The following is a 26,560-nucleotide window of genomic DNA, read 5'->3' on the forward strand; positions in this document are numbered from 1 at the left end:
CTATGTCCATACTATGTCTATTGATGACGTCAATCTTTGTACATATCCATATTGATTCTTTGAGATACTTTTTCTCTGAGTATGGGAATACCTACCTCAGTGATGATTATATTAAGATCTTGTATTATAACCCTTGATTGATTTTTTCATGTCTCTAACCATGGTTTTTAATCTGAATTTTGGCATGATAAAGCACTTTAGTCCTCCAACATCTTTTCTAACTTTTCACTTTAGGGGGAAATCTGTTACATGTCATTTTGTCACCATTAGGTAAATGACCACCAATACATATATATTTCTATCGAAGGAAGTGTTCCAAGAATTCCACTACAAGATAGAAGCAAAATAATCCCAAATACAACAAGAACCTTGGACTACATTGCTCAAAAACCCACTTTTAAGCATTTGCGTTGTTTCCTAGCCAGAATCCATGCAATTGCAGGTTTTACCATTATGGCTTGCACCAATCTACGCTTTGTCTTCCTTTATGAACTGTGCAAATCTCTTAACATAAGTAAAAATAAAGTGTGTTTTCTAGAAGCGTTGTTGCATAAATATTTCCCAACTAAAAGCCTCGACCTTATACATGATTGGGCCTCATCCTTGTGTTCATGGAGCAATATTCCTCCCTTTGTGGAATCCTATTCCCTCCTTTTGAGGATCTCATCCCTTGAAAATAGGATCTCAAACCTCATCCTCTTGGCCTATAAATTCAACACAGACCAGAGAGATAAGGATGACTTCTGACTGTAAACTTATGCCATTAGAATAAGGCTATAAATATTGTCAACTAAATGGAGGATTGGAGATCACTGGGAGGAGGCTTACATCATAAAGGGAAGGTTTTATTGCACCTTCTTGTTCAAATATTAATACAAGTAATTGTTTCTTTCCTAATTGCACTCGCTTTAATGCTTTTTGCAAAGTTACTTCATATTTTACATGATTTATAACTAAATATTTGTTTAATCCTATGATATGTACTATATTACAACTTTCATTTGCTTTGTGCTCCATCTTTATCTACGCTATGCTTCTATGCCTTGTTTTTTTCTGTTTATGAAAATCTTCCTTTGAACCAACGAGGAAAGGCTTTTGAAAGCATCAGAAGAACTTCCATAGGAATTTTATAGAAGGGTATGAGGATATTGCATATCTCATACTTTATCCTTCAATTATGATTTAAGGAAGGGTAGCAGTCACTCATTTTTTATTTTTTTACTAAATCACTTTAGAGTCTAGGGAGATCGCTCTTGTCTGAAAGAGCGATTTGTCTGCCAAAACAGTCCTTTAAACAGATCGTCACCTAAGCAAGCTTCCAAGATGGGTATATGCTTACACCATGGAATAGAGGGTGGGATGGAAATGAAATTATGTCACTTTCATGGTTTTGGTGCCTCCTAAAGATGCAATATATTATGAAATCCCAAACAACTAGTGGATCCTCCTACTCAATTTGAAACATAAACCATGGAACCAGGTAAGCAATTCCTAATGAGCAATGATATTTAAAGTGTAGAATGAATTGAAGACGAAAAGTCTTGAGAAAATGGTTTTCCTAAAAATACTAAGCTTTCCAACCTAGGCCTTGGAAAACACAGGAATAATAAAGTGGGACATCCCAATTTCTAAGAGAAGGGAGGATATAAATGTTGAGTAGAAAGAATTAGAGCTAAATAAAGTTTGAATTGAAATGAATTTTACCAATTCTAAGAGAAGGGAATGGATAACCACCATAACTATAATCCATGAGTGAAATCCTTGTTCTTTCAAGTTTGGATATGCTAAAGGAATCATAACCCAAGGTAGAGTTAATATCAATTGATTAAGGATGGTGGGAGTGTCTTGTTGACCATCTGTTACACAATATTTTTTCATGCATCCTGCACTTCCATGTGACATACCAAAAAGTACCTGAAACATGACCATTATATAGTATACTCATCCATGTATACATCTCAAATTCCTCCTAAGACTTTGATTGGAAAATACCTTGAGCTTTCCCTGAATAAATAGCTCTTAAAACACTAAAATGAGGATGATCGCTCTTATAAGGCTTAAAAAAGTGATGGTATCTTGTTGCACTATACTTGACCAATGATAACATCACTCTGTTCCCTTGCATACCTGCGATGATCCCAAAAAGGTAATTTTCCCAAAGAGGATGAGAAGCTTCATGCTCTAGAAGATTCTGGAGCAGCAAGCTCGAGGTTGTTTCGCATAGATGAGGTCAAATCCCCCCAACTTGACCTCTTTGTCTTATCCCTATGAGCTACTTCCTTGAGATGAGGGCCTAATCCTATCTTTGGAGAAGTCCTAACTCCCTTTCCCAACCTATAAATTCATCCTCTCCCATTCCCAAATGGTTGGTCTATGTCTATTTGCACCCTTATGCTAAGCTTGTGCCTAGAGGCCATTCATTACACTTGGAGAAGGAGTTCTTGGAGAGTTCTTGGCTTGGACTTAGATTACCACTCAAGGAGAGCCTTTCAACATCAAGGCTTTGGTTGTAAGCTTCCCTTTATTTATTAATGATATAAAATTGTTGGTTAATCTTCCCAATATATATATGTTCATGTATTATTTAGCTTGACATTCCTTGATCAGTTAAGTAGATTGTTATTGGATTTTCTATTTTCTTTGGCATGCTTTTTTGTTTCTTGATCACTTGTACAGACACATAAACACTGAGAGATGTAGGAACAAGTCTGTGACACAAGCATTTTGAGGCCCTCAACAAAGGAAATTGGAATAACATCATAATGAGGTAAGCCATCTCTTTCATTCTTCTTTTCAATTATCACCTAGGAATATGTCTAGTTGATTGTCACTTCAGTTGCTAGACCCACTCATTGGGCTAGAGGGATCGTCTCTGTTCGCAAAGAGGCTTAACCTTGTCAACAAAACGGAAAATCCACTGGGGAGCCTATGATCATTTCCTTCTCATTCTTCACCTTGTCTTTTGACGAGTTTGATCGAACATTCATTCTTATACTTCATTGCTAGTTTGTATTCAGTCTCACTTTCTGGTAGATGCTTGAAGGTTGTTGATTTGAGTTGTTATTGAAGATTTTGTGTTTTTTCTTTGTTTTTCTCACAAATCGTGTTTTTAGCTCTGACAGTCACGATGATATCACGTATTTGCTGATTATAGAATTGATGATCTCTTAATTTCTCTTAACATGTGCGATGATTGTAGAAATTAAAGAAATTTAGGGGTTGTCTCGTTGATTTCAGTTCTTTTTGCCTTCTCCCAATGATTTACTAGTGTGATCTTAGTTGATTATTTTATTGTCTGACTGCAATCACCTTTTGACTTGGTTTAAGTTTGTTTGAAGTTTGATTAGCCTTTTAGGGTTTCTAGGTCTTCTAGGTCAACCTTCATCTACTCATTACTCTTCTCATCAGAGATCGATTACCTGTGTTAAAGAGTTTTTTGTGGGTTCAGACATCTTGTGCAGATCACTTTTGGTTCTTGTGTCTTAAGTTTTTTTCATTAGTGTCAGATTGAGTAGATATTGTGAAAGTCGCTTGTGTTCCATTTGACAAACAATAGGTTACAAATTGATTGTCTCATTTGAATCGAAAGTGAAAGTGTTTATCTTTTCGTAGTTTTCGAAGCATTTTTTGTTGCATTCAGATCATCAACGTAAAAGAGATTTTAATGTTTGTTGGCTTTCTTGCATTCTATTTTACTTTTTGCAATAGAATACATTGATTTCACTAAATTAGAAAAAAAAAAAACATCATTATATCCTAAAGTAGCTTTGCGTTAAGTTTTGTTTTGGCATTTCATTTGCTTATGATATGAAATATTAGATTTCATTTTTTTGCATTTAGTGTTTGAAGATTTTCATAGATGCACTTTTGCATTGGTTTGATGCATGACTTGAGTAATCTTCTTCCCTACATAGACAGATTCATCGAATTGAAGGATTTCATTTCATCATCTAGTTGCATTTTAGGAACAGGTAACATCATTAAGGTCTTGAAATCAAAACATAATTCCAAGATCAAATTTAAAATTTATCAATTAATCTGAGCATTTGAAACATTAGCATTCATACTTAGTGGTCTAGGCTAGAGAGGTGTTCTAGCATCTATAAAACTCAGCAGATGTCATTCGCTTCAGCATTAGATAGTGCTAGCACAGACCTTTTCTCCTCGTACCATCGCGTATCTAAATGGGGACCCCAATAGGTTGCAACCCTTTATCCATAGGAAGTCAAGTCTACTGCCCTATAAATGTGATACACCGAACACAACATTCAGGGGGATTGCCTACACGTATGTCAAGTCCTTGGTAAATTTATTTGTTGAGGTGTATATTGCAATTCACAGTTACTTGGTAATCCTTTTGCCTAAAGTCGCCTGAGTGGTCACTTCGATCTTTTTTGACTCTTTAAATTTGAAAAGATCATCAAGAAACTTGTCCTTTCAAGCTTGCTAAACCATCAAAAGTGACTAGAGTCACCTTTTCATCCTTTTCTTGACTCTTAAAAGATGAAAAGGAAAAGTTTTTGTTTCTAAAAATAACTTCCCACTATTAAACATGTCGAACCCAACCAGTTGCTTCTTGGACCAATATTGAGTAAATCCCTATTAATTTCAAGATTAATAAAGCCCTAAACGAATCTCCTTTCCTTTTTTTATTTTGAGAGGAAGTCATCATGGCTGAACCATTGAGTTCATCTCATAGTTCCCCTTCATTGTCTAATACTGAAGGGTCCTCCCAAGGAGTTCATCTGGAGCTTCCTCAGTCACTTGAGGATCAAGGTTTTGAACTTGGGATTATTCCAAGTATCCAACCTCTTTCTTCTCGTCCATCTCCATCGAATTCCTGGTCACCTCAAGAATCTAGTTCTGATACCCCTTATAATCCTATTTAGAGTCTTAAGAGTTTACAGACTCTTGAGGGTTCGTAGAGGCTTGTTATCTATTTGTCGAATCATTTATTCAATTCTAGTGTGATATCTCATCAACATCCTTACAGTCCTTACAATCGGCCTGGTATTCCTTTGGATTTATCTCCTCGTACATCTCAGGTTCCTCATCACTAGTTGTTTCCATCTATGGAGTCAGAAGGTGAAATCCCAACCTCTTCTTCGGGTCATTCGAAAGTTTCCGCTACCCATACTCCTCATGTCGATGATGAGAAACAATATGAATTTCCTCCATAAGGCTTTCCTTATATAGGAAGAGTCTCGTCTCTCACCTTTCTTGAAACTAGTGGACCCATGTTGCCACTTGGTTATACAACCTTAGCTTAGTTAGTTTCAGGTACTCCTAGTGCTTTTTAATTGTATCAAAACACCATTTTGCCTTCAAATCCTATGCCTGCATCCAGTCTATTCATTCTGAACATGACCTCTCAAACTTCTATACAACTGCAGTCACCTCAGTTCTTATTCAACCTACGATTCCATCATAACCTGTTTCATCATTGTGACCGACCCTTCCAGTACACCCGACTGCTTCAAGTTAGGTTTCAGTTAGTTCTTCTACCCCTTTGTCAAGCGGACAGAACATTCCACCGCCTAGGATGCAAGATCTGAATACTCCTCTTGTGTCAGGTGAAACCAATGTGAGTGGATTACAAAATCACATGGTTGGATTGAATCAACCTTATTATGGTAATATTCCTAACCCTGTTGGTCTATCCGGGTCAGGTAACATCCCATATCAACAACATTATATGGCTCAGTTTCCACTCCAACAGGCTTATGTCCAATATGGTTCATAAACCTTGGTTAGCCCATCTTACATTCCTCAAGTAAGAGCTTATGTCCAGCCTGGTCAATCCATTATTCCTGGTGGATATGTTCAGATTCATTTCGGGAATTATCAATACCCATAGGGTATAGCCCAAGGAACTTTCTAGCAACCCTTGCAGCAGTAAGGATAACCTTTGCAGCAACAAGGGCCACTTTTGCAATAGCAAGTGTAAACATTGTAGCAACAAGGGCAACCTTTGTCGTAGCCTCAATAGCCTTTGCAGCCGCAAACTTAGTTTTTTCAGCAGTCTACTCAACCTTTGCACTCGCAAGGCCAACCTTTGCAACAACAAGGTCAACCTTTTTAGCAGCAAAGTCAGCCTTTGCAGCAACAACGTCAACCTTCGCAATAGCAAGATTTTGTATGAGTATCAACAAGGCCAGCCTTTGCAAGCCCAAGTTCAACCCCTACAATAGCAGGGTCAAACTCTCCGGGTTCAAGGTCAATAGGTTCAACAACGTTATAACCCATATTCTGCATACAATGCTTTTCAACAACCTATGGTGGGTCAATATCAAACCTATCCTGGACCAAATCTACGTTATGGTCAAGGTAACCCTCAACAGGGAAAAAATCAGGCCCCATATGGACAAAATCCTCCACTGTGGGGGAAACATCCTTACCAGCAAGGTTGGAACCCACAGTTTGGGTCTCCTCAAAGACCCTATATGTTGTTTAACACGCAATTTCCTTGCTTGGCTACATTGGAGGTGCTTGATGTCTCGAGGCTCATGAATGATCCCATTCTTCATTCGCCTTATTTCCCTCCATTTCTAAATAATATTCCAAGTGATTGTGCCAAATTCGATGGAAAGTCTAAAGAGGATCCACAAGCCCATGTGATGACATATCACATATGGTGCTCCTCCAATTTGTATGTTGACGATTCTATTCATCTACACCTCTTTCAAATAACTCTCACAGGTGCTACCACAAAATGGTGTATCAAGTTGCCTCAATGTACCTATGTTGACTTCAACTCTTTTTCTATGGCATTCCTCACCCACTTCCAATCACTGGTTCAGTATGAAACTGGCACTCATTTTCTCACATCCCTTAAGAAAGACAATGCGACCATAATTTTTTATCATATCCATGAATGGAGACATCGGTGTCACCTCATAAAATTCGAGATTGCTGACGAGTTGTTGACTGAATGGTTCAAAAACTCATTCATTAACAAGATTTCTAAGGATATAGCTATGGGTGGATGTGTTACTGAAGAGCAAGTTATCGCCCGTGCCCAGTATCTAGACTTAGTCTATTCGCAATCTGGCACATTGTATAAGATGTTACTTGATGCTTCGAGACCATCTTCAGATCTAACGACATCAAAGTCTCCTGATGTACCACCTGTGGATGGTTTGATTGGTTCTGTGTCTCAGACTTCCACAAAATCTTCTTTGAAGTAGAAATCTGTTTCAAGCACTGGTTCCAATAATCCTTCAAAGAATTCATGTAGTCCTGGTAAAACCTCTGAGGTACATGTTATTCAGTCTATCACAACAAATAAGGCCTCTAAAGGTAAGAAAAAGGGCAAAGGTAAAGCCAAAGCCAATGACCCAAAACGTGACCCACCCAAATCATTTGCTGATAATGCTTCTAAAAGAAAGCCAAAATATCCTTGCCTCATTTGTGAGGATGCTCATTACACCAAGGATTGTCCTTGACACTATGAAGTTAATCTCTTGTTGAAAGGGACTCTGGTTGTCTTAAAAGAACCTTTTCCATCTCAACAGATGCAATTGGTAGACCAACCGCAATCCTCTACCTCTTCTGGTTCCCATGTTTTCATGATGCAAATTTCATCACCTATTTCGATTGCTACTCAAACAATGGACTATTAAACCATGCATAAGTAGATGGTGGATAAAGAATTCACCGATATCCCTTCTACTTCTACTTCATCTAGTTCTGTTCTGCTCCATATTGAGTACCCTAAAAGTGAGTCTGTAATCTGACCACCCCCTAAGGGTGTTCTTTGGAAATCATCTTATAATCTAAATGCTAAAGCCACACAACACTACAATGTTGCTAAGGATTTAGCTAAAGCACCTTTAGTGATATCTGCATTGGAGGTTCTCCAAACCTATCCAACATAGCGGAAGTCACTGTTGTGTCCTATAGGTGCTATTGATCCTTATGATTTGAGTCTAATTACCTTTGATATTGAAAACCACGTGCCTCGTCTTCCTCATCAGATTACTTTTCTGATACAAGTTCTTATTAAAGGAAGAAGATCCATTAGACTATTATTGATGAAGGTGCTTCTACCTGCATCATGTTTGTTTCATGTTGGAAGGCCATTGGCTCTCCTTCTCTTAACTAGTCCCCGAACACCTTGGATGCCTTTGATGGAAGAGGCCCACATCCATATGGTATTCTCACAAACTTTCTGATTACATTGGAAGGAAAGACCGTTGAATTAGAAGTAGAAGTGGTATATTTGAATCTCAGCTACAACCTTCTTCTCAGGTGAATATGGACCCATGCTATGTTTTGTGCGGTTTCTTTTTTGTTCTAGATGCTTTGTTTTCCTCATGAAGGAAAACTTGTCACCGTGGATCAACTGTATTTCTCTTCTTCTGGTTCATCCAATGGCGATGTCCCTTATGTGGGAAATAAAGAGGTTCCTTATGAGAGTGTGGGGGCAGGTATTTTCAAAGACTCTACTTTAATGGGTACTTTTACTCTCGCACCTCTGCATGTTAATTCAATCAATATGATATCAGCTTCTACGGATCCTTGGATTATCCATACCCCAAATCAAATTGATTCATTTGTCAAATTTATGCCTTTAATTCCATTGGAGAAAAATTATCAAGAATTTGTGTTACCTTCAATGGCTACTTCAGAAAGTCATATTGTTTTCAGTATGGACCTGGACACTTATGTGCAATCTCCTTAGCTTGGGTTTTGGGATTCTCTGGATCCTTTGAATGAGACATTCCCCATAGACGAGAGTATCGTTGAGGTCATGTCTCTGGGCGAAACTCCATGGAATGGTCTCCATCATCATTCTTCATTTCTTCGCAGCCTCGGTGAGATGCCTTCTTGTCTTGAAGGGTTTGTTTCTCACTGTCCCACGCGTCCACTTCCAACACCTATCTTGGTGCATGAATTCTTGTCGGAGGGTAATATGGGGAACATCACTACAACCGTGATTATTGACATTTTGGTTCACCCTGAAATCATCAAGATTTTCCAACTGGGGGCACCTTTTCCTCATCATGAGATTTATTTTTTCTTGCCTCCTCTCACAATATTTTTTTGTTGAGTCTCTATCATTTTCCCATTATTGCAATGGGGTTTTCATCTTATGACTCGTAACCCTCACTCGCTTGGGGGGCTTGGGGGCATAGCCTTTTATGATTTCTACTCTGTTATTTGGCCGAGTCAATGCTTACACATCATGTCAATGGGAAAAATCCAGTTTTATTATCTTGTGATCGATTACTCGAGTCTAAAAATGGACTCCATTTGAAGAAGTATTATGCGTGAAATTCGTGTAATGAATTTTGTACATTAGTGTGTTAATTCATTAGTGTGTGTTTTTGAGTTTTGGTGTGTTTGTTTTCTTTGCAGACATGTATTTTTCTACTTACCCTGTGTTCCACTCAGTTTACAGATGTTTTCAAGCCATTAAATTTCTTTTTGTGATGGTGCTTGTCATAGCACAAGGAACCTGTCTTCTGCAGCATGGGTACTCTATGACCCTAGTGGCGAGCTGATTAACTTACAAGGTATATGCCTTGATTGAACAACTAATAATATTACCGAATACAGTGCAATTATTAATATCTTGTCAGAAGTAGTTGCTCTTGGCATTAGGGATTTAGCTGTCAAGTTGGATTCATAGCTCGTTGTGTTACAATTAAACAATCATTACATAGTGACAAATCCACAAATATTACGTATGTATCTACGTGTTAGATTACTGGAAAGAAATTTTGATTTCATCACATATCAACATATTCCACGTAATTTAAATACAATAACAGATGCATTAGCAAATTTTGTTCTTGATAGGCATTTCTGTCATTTATAATATTGATCATATTATGGACACATAAGTAGAAAATAAAACATATATATATATATATATATATATATATATATATATATATATATATATATATATATATATATATCACATTTGTTAGAGTGTTTACATCAAAATATCAAAAAATAGAGTGTTCAGGGACACTTGGCTTCCAAAGCCTACAAAATGTGTAAAAAAACTTGAAAGGTTGTCAGCGTGCACGGTGCTCATGATAGAACGAGGCCACTCTAATCACTCGGCCTAATAGCTAGCGCAGTCTCGCAGATACTCCCATTGTATGTATCTTCCAATGCAGTGGAACATCATCAATAGTGGCATACTTTGGGACTCCTCGAGTTATCGCCTCCAAGTTGTGCTCCATCTCAGCTAAGGTGTCTGCCCCTTCTTCATATTCTACGCCCACTATTTGATGTGAAACTCATCGTGCTATTGGTGACATGCCTGGTGGTATCTCTAGTCTCACATCTACGCACTTATCACAAGTTGAGTCTCAATTTTCAATTTTACAAAAAACCATAAAACTTGAAAAAATCCAAAAAACAAGTTTTTACCTACATCAATCCATTGTTCTCATGGTGGCAGCAGTAGATCTGGATCCCACCTAAAATTTGTGCCAGCATAAGCATATTCATCTACCATCACCATGAGTAGTTGGCATTCTAGCCAAGAGAATAATTGTGGTGGGTAATGCATATGCTGACTTGTTCCTCCTCGAGGCATGAGTTGGCTCCATCTCACGAGTCTCGGATATTGAGGGGCAGAATCTGGTACCTTTTCCCACTGATACCATAATAAGGGCACTCATTCTAAAAATAAGTCCACTAATATCAAACTGAACCCGAATTGCTTCAAGTGTCCATGCTTCCCCTTGGTCAATTGTCGTTTCATATTTTCTAAAAGGCCTCCACACTAGTTAAATATGGTGGGGGTCAAACATGTGATAGCATACTGGAACTGGGATTTTGAAGCCTCATGAAAGGCTTGTGTGACAGATACATGTTCCATAGTGAACAAGATCATTCTCAAGATGTGGTTGTTGGTGATTGTTGCTAGCTTCACCTTCCCTCCATTTGGTCATTTTAGCACCTAGACAATGCCTCTAGACTAGATTCCTTGAACTTTCACCTCCTTGGCAAGATTCGAAGAGTTGGATCACTTCCCCTCATTGGGACAATCCCATGATGAAGTAGATATCCATCTCCTCAATTTCTAGTTCCTAGCATTTTATGAAGAAGATCTCTCAATCTACATCCCAGAGACTGATCAAATAGGGCAGCGATTTCATCTGAGCCCTTAACCGTATGGTCTTGAAGAACTTTAGCAACCTGCAATTCCTCGAAGCATTTATGCATTCAAGATTCTGAGTTTCTTGGTGGTCTTTGGCCTCATGGCCTCTTTCCTTCCATTCCAATACCATGATCTCCTACAAAGCATCATTTAACACCAATTAATGCTTTTTTCTTGGATTAAAATCATAATTTTTTCTTCAAAATAGGGTTTTATTTCTAAAACTTCCACCTCGGTGCCATCGCACCTACTTTTACAAATAGAGTGATGTCATCGCACAAGCCTTTGGGCTCGAGCGCAATCATCATGGGTCCAGTGACCATACCTGTGATGATCGTCAATGCCCTAAAAATAAAAAAGCCTCCCATATAGCATAAAAGTTACCATTTAAAATTCATAAAAAAAGTGATAAAATGCAAGAGAATGGAAGGGCCTCTTACCTGTTGCAGACGGTTCGCAAAATGGAACCCTGGATCTGCTGTAAATTCCACTTGAAAATCAAGAAAACTAGGGCACAAATACACTTTCAGAGCTTACTATGGTAAAATGGTAAAAAATAAAATTACTTTTGGTTATTTGTAAGTTTTGCAAGTCATTTTGTCAACATTTTGGTGATATTTTAATGTTTTTTCTCGATATCAATGATGGGTGCGTTTATTTGTGTAGTTACAGGAACTTTCAAGTGAACAATGATCATTATTGATTGATTCTTGCGATTTTTATTTTATCTCTTTTTCAAACTCATTAAATAAATGAAAAAGGAACCCCCATCCTTGAGATCTTTTCTGACTCTCAAAAACTGAAAAGATTGCCAAGTACTTGTCGTTTTGAACTCGTTAAAGTAAATGAATCAACATCACCTCAAGATACGTTTACCCCTTTTTTGGGCTGAGATTGACTATTTATGAAAAAGGTACACCTTGATCGACATAGTCAAGAGGTTCTCTCAGATATTGTTTTCTACCTTTATGGATTCGAGAGACAAATTACGAAAAGGGACATGATGGAGTTTTCTTTTCCGTCTCTTTTTTAAACTCTCTAAATATGAAAAGTATACCAAGTTATTCTTACGTCGGACTCGTTAGAATTTTATGACGAAAGACTCATCACCATGATGAGCCTGAGCTTCTCCTTCTTAGGGCTCGTAAAACTTACTAGGATGGATTCATTCGAAGAATGAACTTAGATGACAAGCATATGCTATCCCATTCAAGATTGTGATAAAAATAATTGGGGTACTCACTAGAAATAGGGGGGGGGGGGGATGAAGATGAAACATCCTTTGTATAGGCAGCATGTCGCTCTTGAGCATGACACTCTTCTTCTCTCGTGTCAGGTTTGGGATATCATCACTCAGTCACTTGTCCTCTCGGGTTTGGGTAATCCATTTTTCCTCCCATTTGACTATTCCATATTTTCATCATGTCCTTTAGCCCTATGTCAAGTCAAATGATGCCACAGTACGGAGTCGTGTAGCCAGTGTTCAAGAGAAGTCCAATCTGCAGTTATTTACCTATACATTATTTGAGTCATTGTTACAGTCTTGAAAATTATTCCACTTTATTCCTTGTTTCCTGTTGATGATGGGGGATTCATCATTTCCCTCCTTCGATGGGTCACTTCCTGTTGAATTCAACTCATTATCTAGGAATATGAGTTAGAAACTCCCATTCAGTACCTTAGAGCTGGCATGCCCTAATGGCAAGTTCTTCACATCTGATGACACATCTTCATTATTGGCTTTTGATAGGGTGATTCCATGAGTGTTCAACTTTAGCTTCATTAACACATTCAAGGATTGTATTATTGTACCTTGAGAGCCATTGTCATTATTGGTGGTTTCTCTCATACCTGTTAATGGACCACATCATTGGCTGGTAATTAGTTGGTTTTCTATCATGTTCGACTTCAACACATTTATTTGCATGTTAGGATTCAAACGTAGATCGAGTCGAGATAGGAGTGAAAGACCCTAAGTCTTGTCTGTTATGACTCAGGCTGTATGGAGTTATATAGCATTCATGATTGTATACATGTTTTTACTATACGGATAGTTGTGACCATACTGTGGGAATTTATATTGATGATGATCCTTGTTATCTAGATGGTTGTGCCCATACCATGGATCTTTTCATATAGTCTTCTTCATCTGGATCATTGCGTCCATGCCGTGGATTCATGTCTTGATCTCATATATGTATATGTATATGCATCCTTGATTGTATGTCTCTTGACAGTGTGTTTCCTTGTCCTTCCAAGAGCTCGTAAAGCATCTCAACCATCACTCCTCGTTCTCCCTTCATGCTTTAGGGGGCATCTGTTACACAGTATTTTATCATGCCTCCTGAAATTTCTTGTGACATACCCCGAAATGCCCGAAACATGACCATTATACAATATACTCATCCATGTATAGATCTCAGATTCCTCCTAAGACTTTGATTGGAAAATACCTTGAGCTTTCCCTAAAGAAATAGATCTTAAAACCCTAAAATGATGATCATCACTCTTATAAGGCTTAAAACAACTATGGTAGCCTATTTCACTATACTTGACTAGCGATGGCATCACTTTTTCCCTTTTATACCCGCAATGATACCAAAAAAGTAATTTACCAAAGAGGATGAGAAGCTTCATGATCTAGAAGCTTCTAGAGTGGCAAGCTGGAGGTTGTTTTGCATAGATGAGGTCTCCCAACTTGACCTCTTTGTCTTATCCCTATGAGCTACTTCCTTGATATGAGGGCCTAATCCTATCTTGGGAGAAGTCCTAACTCCCTTTCCCAACCTATAAATTCATCCTCTCCCATTCCCAAATTATTGGTCTATGTCTATTTGCACCCTTATGATAAGCTTGTGCCTAGAGGCTATTCATTAGACTTGGAGAAGGAGTGCTTGGAGAGTTCTTAGATTGGACTTGGATTACCACTCAAGGAGAGGCTTTCAACATCAAGGCTTTGGTTGTAATATTCCCTTTATTTCTTAATAATATAAAACTACTGGTTCATCTTCCCAAAATATATATGTTCATGTATTATTTAGCTTGACATTCCTTGATCAGTTAAGTAGGTTGTTATTGGATTTGTTATTGGTTTTGGCATGCTTTGTTACATCTTGATCACTTGTGCAGGCACATAAACACTTAGAGAAGTAGGGACAAGTTCATGACAGAAGAGGTTCGAGGCCATCAACAAAGGAAACCAGAATAGCATTAGAACAAGGTAGGCCATTTCTTTCATTCTTCTTTTCAATTATAACTTAGGAATATGTCTACTTGATTGTCACTTCAGTTACTAGACCCACTCATTGGGCTAGAGGGATCGTCTTTGTCCGTAGAGAGGATTAACCTTGCCAACACCATCCCTCACTGAGATTATACTACTATTCCATGTCATGAGCCATCCATCGTCTTGTGTTGTTGATGTAAATGTGATTAACGATAAATTTACGTGGTATGGATTGGTCATGGAATTTGAAGCTGATAACGAGTACCGCCATTTTTTGTTTGTTTCCAAACTTGTTAGCCAATACATTTTAGGTTCTGATGTTGAAGGATTTGGAAACCCATGAGACTAATGGAATTCTCTTTCTCATATCCAATCTAATCTAAGATCGATTCCAACTTATATGTTCTTAATTGATTTGATTTTGGAGGAGAAATTCGATGATGATGGATGAGTCCCCAAGAATCACCACTATCGAATTTTTAATGTTATTTGCAAGATTAATATCATATAATAGATAATAATAAAGGCCATACATTTTATAAATTTATTTTCACTTAAAAAAAAAAAAAAAAAAACTTTCTATAATTATATTATTTAAGTGATGGTAAGAGGATAATATTTGGCCTCAATGGAGATAATGTACTTTGAAATGATTATGGAGTAGGGGATACATATGATAAACATGTAGAAGCTTTAATATTATGGGAAGGAGTCATGATTTAGAATAGTTTAGGGTTCGATAAGATTACAAATCTAGGAAATTCAATTGGAGTTTGTTGATAGCTATCATGTTATTCATGGGATCAATTCCATGCTCTTAGAACATTGGATTCCCCTATAAGTTTTGAATACACTTTTTGATCAATTATAAATATCTTAAGTCTTAGAAAAATGTGAAATTCCACAAGCAACATGCATTTTCACTGAAATTGTTCCCATGCCATGCTGTTGATTCAAATATATGGGAGGATTCTATAATCAGTGATGGAAAGATGGATTAGTTTGTAGAAGTGGGATATTATCTTGGATTACATTTGAAATTTGGAAATTTGTTTCACTTAGTGGTAGATGGATTAGTTTGTAGAAGTGGGATATTATCTTGGATTACATTTGCAATTTGGAAATTTGTTTCACTTAGTGGTAGTCAATTGAGATGTTTGAAGGAGTACAATTATGGTTATGGTTACAACGACTTGTTAATTGAGAGGAACAAGTCATTATAAATAAGTTACCATATATAAAAGTGGATATTTAAATTTGTAATTCATTGTGATATTCCTCAATGGTTATGTTACATTGAAAATTTCATCATGGCTGTCTTATGTTGGGTTGTCAAAATCCCCAATGGAAATGTCTCACTGAAATATTCATTAACTTCTAACCGTGATGAAATATGGCTATTAATGTTTGGCCATGTTGACTTCAATTCACCATGGTTAACCATTTTGACTATTTTTTACGATGCATACAATCATTGACCATGTTTCCTCAATAGTTATGTCTGATGGTCACCTTGATATTCGTTTTTTGATGTGGAATTATGATGTTCCACAATGGTTAATTCACAATATGTTGTTCATCAAGATTTATGTAACACTATGACATTCCTAAACTGTTATGTTGGATCACAATGTGGTCACTAGTTGTCACGTCATGACATTGATCTTATTTTATGTAAAATTGCTACATTCCTCAATGGTTACATTACTTCTCTATGTTTCTTAAGGGATATGTTATAGTGAAATATTCATGACTTTGGTTGAGCTAGGTTTACCATGGTTGACTATGATTTCCCATGCTTGACTATGTTTGACTATGGAACGAAGTTTATTGAAATTTTACATTATATTATATCATTAAGAAGTTCAAGATACTGTTAGAATGAACATTAAGGGGTTATCTTGGGTTTACTATAATTAACAATAATGATTCCACTTTTTTATGTTCAATAACGGTTATGTGAAAATGAAATATTCACGACTTTAGTTGACCTAGGATTGCCATGGTTGACTATGCTCACCCATGTAAGATTTGTTTGAATATAGAAATAAATTTATTTGAACGTTATATTATATTTTATCATTAACTGGTTCAATTAAAAATATTGTTAGAATGTGACATTAACGGGTTATAGTGGGTCATGGGGAATTCACTGGGGGAGAAATACCATATCACTTGCATTCATATTAGGCTATATATATTGAAGAAAAAGTAACATAATATATTGAGCATATATAGGTGGTAAAGGATTATTATATTGGTAGGTACAAAAAAATGGAGCTCAAAGTTAATGAAAAATTATAAAGGGGTATAAAAAATGTAAATGAAAAAATGGATACATAAAATATCTGGTGAAAATAGATATATTTTAAATTGCGAAGGTGTATTTGGTTCGTATTGATAGGAGGTTAAATAATTTGATTTTTCGGGATATTTTCCAATATGTAGTCTAATTAAGGCTATTGTTTAGTATGCCACAAAGGCATGTGATATGTCAAAGGTTCATTGAGTGAAGCCCCCATGTAGTGGGTTTACTATGATTAACAATAACGATTGATTAGTGTTAACTATAGTTGATACAAATTGCATCAACATACCCTTCTTCCTCTCTCCTCATACTCTCGAGATAGAAAAATTAGAGGAATTTAATTGTAGGTCCCATTTTAGTTGTAGGTTCTAATTTGGGAAATTGAGGTTTTGAACCTTCCTAATCCATTTTTAGGCATAAAATGACATATTTTGGGGTTGTATGGTTCAAAAATCGTCACACACCATCAACACTAGTCTACACTTTACGACATTTCCAACAATCCTAAGATCACCTCAATTGGAGCTTGTATGTGGAAGTTATGTCTCTCACAGGATGACCTACCTAGTTGACAACCATGCTACAAGCGGAGACCATGTTAGCTCCCTTTACTCTCACATGTGGGCCTAGCCACATGAGTACTTTCAAGAATATTCTAGAAGGTATAAAATCTTGTCATGAAGATTGAGGAAGTCAAACCCATTGTTGGGTGTGTGTTATATTCTTTCCACGATAGAGAACAAATAATGGCAGAGAGTTCTGTAAGAAGGAATTTGAAGAGTTCTGTAAGAAGTGTGGCATAGCATGATAGAACTAATCCATACACACCTCAGAAAAACTAAGCTGCAGAAAGAATGAACATGATGTTGATCAAAAAGGAAAGAAGCATGCTCAATGGTGTTAGGTTAGGACATGAATTCTGGGTAGAGGCTGTGGATACTGCATGTTACCTGGTTAATACATCACCTTCATCAACATTGGAGGATAAGTCTCCATTATAGGTATGGATTGGTAAGAAACCCTCTCTTTCACATTTGAGGGTATTTGGTTGTGATGCGTATGTGCATGTTCCAAAGGAGAAAAGAACAAAGTTGGAGAGTAAATATGAAAGGTGCATCTTTATTGGGAATAAGGATGGTTTAAAAGGTTATAAATTTGGAACCTAGAAACAAGGAAGGTCGTGTACTACCGAGATGTGGTGTTTAGAGAGGTGAAATATCTTATTAAACATGAAGCCCTACCAAAGGAACCTGAGAAGATAGAGTTTGAGCTGAAGGAGGAAGAATCAAACTCTACAACAAAAGATGAATCAGAAGATGAAGAGCCTCAAACTCCAGTTATGAGAAGATCAGTTTGAGAAAGAAGGAAGCCATAAAGGTATAGTCCATATGCTTTCCATTCAATTTTTTCTTTATATATTACTAGTGATGATACTAGAATTGTCAAGGAAGCAGTAGATTCAAAGGATGGGAAAATCTGGAAAGAGTCCATGGCCGATGAAATCACATCTTTGCACAAAAATGAGGATTAGTATCTGGTGAAGTTGTTGGCTGGAGGGAAACCCATTGACAACAAATGGGTGTTTAAGAAGAACTTGAATGCAAAAGGCAAGGTGGAGAAATACAAAGCTCGGTTGGTAGCAAAAGTTTATTCCCTGGTGCCAGGAATCAATTTTGGTGATATTTTTTCTCATGTTGTTAAGGTATCTTCTATTAGATTACTTTTATTTGTTGATGTTTCTTTTGATTTGAGGTAGAATAGATGGATGTGAAGACAACCTTTCTTCATGGGGATCTAGAAGAAGAGATCTATATGAAGAAACCTAAAGGCTTTGCGGTGAAGGGTAAGAAAGAATTGGTATGTAGGTAAAAAATGTCTTTGTATTGGTTAAAATAGTCACCAAGGATGTGGTATCAGAAATTTGATACATTTATGTGGGGACTTGGCTTCACCAGAAGAAAAGTGGATCACTGTGTGTATTTAAATTAATCTGTAACAGTGTTATTTATCTAGTCTTGTATGTGGATGATATGTTGTTGATTGGAAATGACAAAGAAATTATTAAGGATTTGAAGACCTAATTATCCTCCAAATTCAACATTAAGGATCTTGGTATTGCAAACCATATTTTGGGCATGGAAATTAAACGAGATCGGGCAAAGAGAAAGCTATGATTAAACTAGAGGAAGTATGTTGAGACAATACTGCAGAGGTTTAATATGAAGAATAGTAAACAGGTGAAGGTTCCTATTCCTATAGGTGTAAAGTTATATGTTGAATAGTGTCCCAAGACAAAAGAAGATGAAGAGGGCATGTCTCGTGTTCCATACACAATTGCAGTTGTTAGCCTAATGTATTCAATGGTTTGTACTAGAACAGACATTGCACATGAAGTGGGAGTATTGAGAATGTTTATGTCAAAACAAGGGAAGGAGCATTAGACAGTAGTGAAGCGAGTTTTCAGGTATTTGCGAGGCACTATTGATTATGGTCTGTGCTACCAAGGAAGACCAAGATTGGTTAGAGTTTTGAACATTTATGTCTTTTTTTATGCATATTGGGCTAGAGATCTGGATCAAAGAAGATCTACAAGTGGGTATGTGTTTAACCTATTTGGAGGTGAAGTTACTTGGATGAGTAAGAGACAATCTATAGTGGCACTTTCAACTACAAAGGCATAATACATGGTAGCCACTCATGCAAGCAAGGAATCAGTTTGGTTGTAGAGATTGTGTTCAAGTATGGGGTTAGTACAACAAGTTATAAGGATAGACTGTGACAACAAGAGTGAAATTTTCTTGGCAAAGAACCCTTGTTATCATTAGAAGACAAATCACATTGATGTTCAGTATCACTTCGTGAGGGATATGATTGAGTACAAAAGGGTGTTGTTGGTAAAGGTGTACGCTTTGAAGAATAATGCAGATGCATTAACAAAGTCTGTGAGTTTTGGGAATTTTTCTTGGTGTAGAGAAACAATTGGTGTTGTAGGGCTGGACCAATAACTAGGCTCACCTGTGACCCCCTATGTGGAAAAGAAAAAAACAAGTAGGAGAATGTTGGGTGTGTGTTATATTATTTCCATGACTAGCCCCACGTGCAAAGCCGGGGGGTTTAGGTGGGGGGGGGGAGGGAGGGGTCATCCAATCCCCCCTTCGTTATGTTGGGTGCAGTGTGGGTCAATCGCCCCCCTGTAAGGGGATTTGAGAAGGGAAAGTTGCCCCCCTCTACGGGGTCCGGAGCAGCGGCTTGGGAAAAAAAAATTTCGACCCTATATCAGGTGGTCAGACCTACCTATGGTTTTGTGCATGGGTTTTCTACATGGTTTTGGGCATGATTATTTTCTGCCCATGGCATCTTGTAGATCTGGTCAAGGGAACTATGGTTATTTTATAATCCATGGTTAATGTATTGGGGTTTATGGATGCTTCGGCATGTGTAGATATATATATATATATATATATAGATAGATAGATATAGATATATATATTGTGACATTGAAAGGAATATGATGAAAAATCAATCTAGTAGTCCCAGTTTTGAGATCCAGGGGAAAATATCTATGTATATATGTTTTATGTTTTATGCTCTCTCCATTGTTTATTTTTTGTTTTCAAGAATTTGTTTGCAAGTAATTTCTGTACAGGGTTAAAGCCTACACCCATAATTCTATATGGTGGTTTCACTATGTTAAATACCAACCCACTTGGAGGAAAATGCGTTCCATTCCTTTGCATTTTACTTATTCCATAGCTGAGAAAAACATTTGGAAGTGGTATTTTTAAAGGGTAACAAAAGGGGAGGAGTATTCTATAGTTGTTTTTTTTTAGTCTATATTATGAAATGTAACTCCATAATAGTGCTCATTCCTTTGTATGTGAACTTTTATAATTGAAGGAAATATAGAAGAGGATATGCTTCACCTTATAGCTAAATTTTCTCCAATATTAGGTTTCCCTAGATAAATTTTGTGTTCATTTGTGTTGATAATGTTTTTATGTGCATGTTATTTTCATTTCTTATTTCATTTGTTTCATAAATTTGGAGAAAATTAATGATTAATTAATCTAGGATATAAATAAATAAATTTGCACATTATAATATTTCAAAAACTATAAGATCTATTATTATGAATTGTTGTGCAGTGTAATATCCATGATAGTTTACATATCAATATTAGATCATGTAGACATGGTTCTATGATATCTAGCTATGGTTGATAATGTTTGAATATGATTTTATCATGTTGGAATATGGTTGACTTTGTTTGACCATGTTTAAATATCCACCACATTTTGAAATGAAGAGAGTGAATTCAAGAATATGTCACATGCTATGCTATTATGGTTGACTACAATATTATGTCATATTTTCACATTAAGAGTTTTGTAATATTATTATATCTATTCATTGTTCTCCTTCACCAAGTTATATCAATTTCTTATGTTATATAATGGTTATGTTACATTATAACATTCATCATCAACTTATTTGCTCATATAAAGTTATCCAAACATAGTTAGTTAATAATAATAATGAAATAATTAAATTGATTAAAATATATATATCAATATTATTTATAATATAATATTATAATGTTATCAATTTTATATTATTATTATTATATTAAATAAAAATAATAATGATAAAAGTGAATACAGAAACTTATTAGATTTATTAATTCCTTTTTCAAAGAAAAATTCTAAAATTTTATTAATAGTAAACACAATTACATTGTGACATTCTCCTTAGTATAAAAAAAATGTCAAATGCAATTATTTTCCCAAGAATTGCATAACCAGTTACATATATCAACATGCTATTTCTTTTCTTAAAAAGTTACATAAATAGTTACATTGGTAAAATGGTGAAGTTTTATTAAGGTCTGAATGAAAATAAATATGAGTTACATTAGTTCCAAGTGAATTTATTGACTCTATGGAATATCAATAATCTAGTATGGAAGCGAAATAAGTCTCTTAGTCCAATCATATTCTAGTTTTGAATAGCCATGTGTTATCTTCTTCATGTACTTGTCTAGGTGAAATTGAAATATATGTGTAAAATATCATATATGAATCGTATATTATCATAAAGGAAATATAAGATTAAATTTATTATTTGATATTTCTTTTTATCCCTTTTATGACTAAGAGAGATTTACCAAAAAAAAATAATTTGAACCCCACGATGTTGGGCTAGCTAAAGAAGTAATTTAGATTTCATTAGTCTAGAAACATGGTTAGTTTTAGAGTAAAAAAATTATTAGAAAGATATATTATCAAATAAGTAGAGATAAAATTCCTCTTACACCACTTTTGGGAGGATTTCCTTGCAAAAATCCATCAAAGCATGCCCAAGGAAGATCCTTGACTATTACATTTTCTCTAGTTTCATGCTTATTTTTTTCTTCCTCATGTGGGTAAGAACTTGACATATTTAGCGGTTGAATCACACATTTGAAGTAGGGGGTTTCCTTTTCTTTAAATAATATCATATTCCTAGCTAGCCACTGTCCCCAATCTATTATGAGGGGAAGGGTTTTGATCTTCTTAGCGTCCTTTCTAGAGTAGCAAGATCTGAAGTCTTCATTTGGCTCTCCTCCTTTTCATAAATTTTTTGGTCCTATCATTCTTCAATTTCTTTCCAAGCCTATGTAGTAAATGGATATGTTATAATTAAATATTCTATGTTTTTTTTTTCTTGTTTGCATAAGTTGAACCAACCTAGGCCATTAAAGTTATCATGTTAAATAAGCTCCCTTGTAGGGGCCTTATTGTTTAAAATTAGCCACATGATTATTTTAGTTTTCAAGTGAAACTTTAGTTCTAAGATAATTCTTGACTAACAAGCATATTGTCCTCTAGAACTCCCTCTATCAGTTTTCTATAATCTAGCTTAGGTACTTATATTATAGTGGGATTAAGTGACTAAATCAACTAATACTTATCTTCTCAAATTATGAAATTCTTGTCTTTTAATATCCATTTTAGTATGTAATAAATTATTCTCCCAATCACAACTCCTCCTAAATGAGCCATTGTTGTTGCTAATTTATATAACTTCCTCATTTTACAATTTTCCCAAGTGTATAAACCCATTTACTTATGAGATCCTAAATCAAATTAGGAGCTAATTTATAAAAACCTTTAATACCTATGAAAGCATCAATGCCATTTTGAATTTTCTCACTTCTACCTTCCTTCTAGATTAGCCAATCATCTACCAAATGAAAGGATGAATACAATAATTTCCATATGATTGGAGAATTATGTACTTATTCATCAAATTTTTTTATCCAATATTTTATTGTAAGCATATCACACTAATTATTTAGACCCACAATCTCTTCTGGTATATGAGCAGCCATAATGAAACATTTACACATAGAAATAACACATAAGAATAGAAAGATACTCTATAGTATTAATTTAAAATAATGATATATGACACTCTCACTTACATTAATACAACACATGAGGCCTTGTAATATAGCATTGAGGTTCCCATAACAAAATTTATAATATGGCTAATTGGTTCAACCATCTCCATAATTATCTCCATGAACATCTCCATAAATATCTTAGTTGATTTTATGTGATCTCCATGCATAAATTCTCTCATTGTCCTCATCTTTGATCATAGTTAGACTTTGTTACATATTAATAATTTCATCATATATCATAAGTATGAATCATATCTTCATACTCCCACTTAATGAATACTTCAATTTGGATGCCTTAAGTTGTCTTCATCTTTAGTCATCTGCACTCTACACGATCTTCAGTCTATTAGATAAAACTTAACTCGGTGAAAGAGTGAAAGTTGCTAAGTCAAAAAGTTCCAATAGAGCTTGAGTAGTTATGGAATATGTAGCCTTGAATCTCTATATAAGAATCTCAGGACTTCAAATTTAATAGATGCATGTGCTGGAAACAACTATAATTCCTTCTTCATGTCATGACTCTTAACCTTCACATGTTCATTGATATACGATTAGGAAATGTGGTGCTAAATAAGTGAGTCGCACTGTATTTGATTTTGTGTTGATAGTTAATCATAACAATAATAGACTAGGGACTAATGGTCTTAGCTCGAACCTGTAGAGCGGTGTGCATTGTCTTGAGTAATTGTTATAAGTGTCCTTCATGGGGAAACCTCATAAAGTACGTAACAGCAGGATCTGATGATTTCAAAGTTGATGCAGTTTACTCCAATAAGGTCTTGGAAGGATACCTTGTGCAACTAAATGTAGGACTAATCAATGCATTGTATGTTCTTTTGGGTTTCAATTGGCATTGAATTTCGTAAAACATGGTGTTTGCAATGAACAATTTTATGGTCAATGGACATGAAAAATCAAAATGCTAAACGACTTAATAACAAGATCCACATATCACTAGACATTTGTCCTATTTCAATGGACACAATTAGGAGTAAATTGCAAGAGGGATGTGGTATTTTTACATTTTTTAATTAGGTAATGTTATAGTTAATATTTATCTAATTATAATGGTTTCATAACATTTTTGTACTTGAAAACTTTATTATCCAATATGATATGATGTATCTTTTGAGCGAGTTTAATGTTTGATAACATGTGTTTCGTAACACGTGTGACAAATATATTTTCAATATGAAAATCAGCCATGGTTAACCATAGTCCAATGTCTAATTGTAATAAAGATTTTCTTGATAAAAAAATAAACCATGGTCCAACGTCACATTGTAACAAATATTGCCTCAATATGAAAATTAAGCATGGTTAACCATGTTTCTTTTACGGTATATAATATTTATCTTAGGCTTTATATAGCTTTGGTTTATGTTATTCCCTTGGGTTGAATATTATTCCCTTGGGTTCATAATCCCTTGAGTTTTAATAATAATCCCTTCAGTTTATTATTCCCTTGGGTTTATAATATCAGTCATGGTCAACCATGCTTTTTATAATGAATCATGGCTAATCATGGTCCAACGTCGTATTGTGACAAATATTGCCTCAATATGAAAATAAACCATGGTCAATCATGATTCAATGCCGCATTGTGACAAAGATTGTCTCAATATGAAAACTAATCGTGGTCAATCATGGTCCAATATCGCATTGTGACAAGGATTGTCTCAATATCAAAATCGACCCTGGTCAACCATGTTTATTTTAGGGTTTATAATATTTATCTTAGGGTTTATAATATTAATCCCTTGGGTTTAATATTATTCCCTTTGGTTTATAATCCACTGGAATTTTAGTATTAATCTCTTGGGCTTATAATCCTTTGGTGTTTTTAGTATTAATCCCTTCAATTTATAATATTAATGGTTCATATTAAATATGAAAATCAACCATGCTCAATAATCATGGTCACAATGTGACATAGATTGTCTCTTGGTCCAACGTTACATTGCGACAACCATGGTCAACAATGTTTATTATAGGGTTTATAATATATATATTAGGGTTTATATACCTTGGGTTTATATTATTCCCCTGGTTAGCCATGGTCAGGCCTGGTTAGCCATGGTCAGGCCTAGTAAACCATGGCCAACCATGGACCAACGTTGCATTGTGACAAAGATTGTCTCAATATGAAAATAAATCATGGAAAACCATGTTGAACCATTATCCAATGTTGTATTGTGACAAACATGTTTGAATATTTAAATCAACCATGGCTAAATATGGTCAACAATGTTTATTTTAGTGTTTGTAATATGTATCATAGGGTTTATATACCTTTGTTTATAATATATACCTTAGGTATTATCATAGGAATTTTTCGATATGAAAATTAGTCATGGTCAACAAAGGTCCAATGTCACTACAATCATGGTCAATGAAGGTGCAACATCAGTACAATCAAGGTCATCAAAGGTCCATCGTTACTACGACCATGGTCCACCATGGTCAACCATATTCGTTTTAGGATTCAAAATATTTATCTTAGGGTTTATATGCCTTGGGTTAATAATATTAATCCCATGGGTTAATTATTCCCTCGGGTTTATAATATTAATCCCTTGGGTTTATTACTCTAACAGTTCATATTCCTAAGTTATAATATTATATGTAGGGTTTATAATTTAATTTAAATATAAATATTATTATAATATAGTCCACGGGGTCTTGGATAAACGATGATCGCATTCTCTATTAAGGAACTCCTTGATGTGTAGTCACTGGTTCAATTACCCACCACGATTGGGGTGACATATTGAACATGATGAAGATGTAGTCCCATCGAACTTACAAAACAAATATTATTATAATAAAATTACTGTTATAATAAATATAAATAATATTATAATATTATGGTTATTGTTTTATATTTATCAATATGAATTATATATCTTTATCAATATGATTATTATAATATTATGGTTATTGTCATATATTTATCAATATGAATATCAATATTAATATTAAATCTATACCATTAACGCCTATCGATGTATTTCAACCATATTTAGTAATGTGGTTGTGCATGTCATTGTTGATATACGCCTATTGGAATATATCAACCACATTTATTAATGTGGTTGTGCTAGTATTTACTATAATTGTAATGGTTTCATAACATTTCTCTACTTAAAAACCTTATTATCCAATATGATATGACATGATGTATCTTTTTGAGTGAGTTTAATGTCTAAGAATATGTGTTTCCTAACAAGAGAGTATATGTTCAAATTTACAAACAGATGTAATGTTGAAAAATGGCAACAAGAAATGCTAAAATTAGAAGTGCTAGAAATAGCAGTTTGGGTACCAGTGTTGGATTGGGCAACAGGGAATGAAAAATGAAAGTGCTAAAAATAGCATTTTATGTTTAGCAGTTCAAGATAGATTCCTATTTTAGTCAGTCCCTGGACTAAAAATAGGAAGTAAAATTCGAATTTG

The sequence above is a fragment of the Pinus tabuliformis genome, chromosome 3_1 (genome assembly GCF_031772625.1).
Source record: "Pinus tabuliformis cultivar Carrire ecotype Pingquan chromosome 3_1, CPIR1, whole genome shotgun sequence".
NCBI lineage: Eukaryota > Viridiplantae > Streptophyta > Pinopsida > Pinales > Pinaceae > Pinus > Pinus tabuliformis.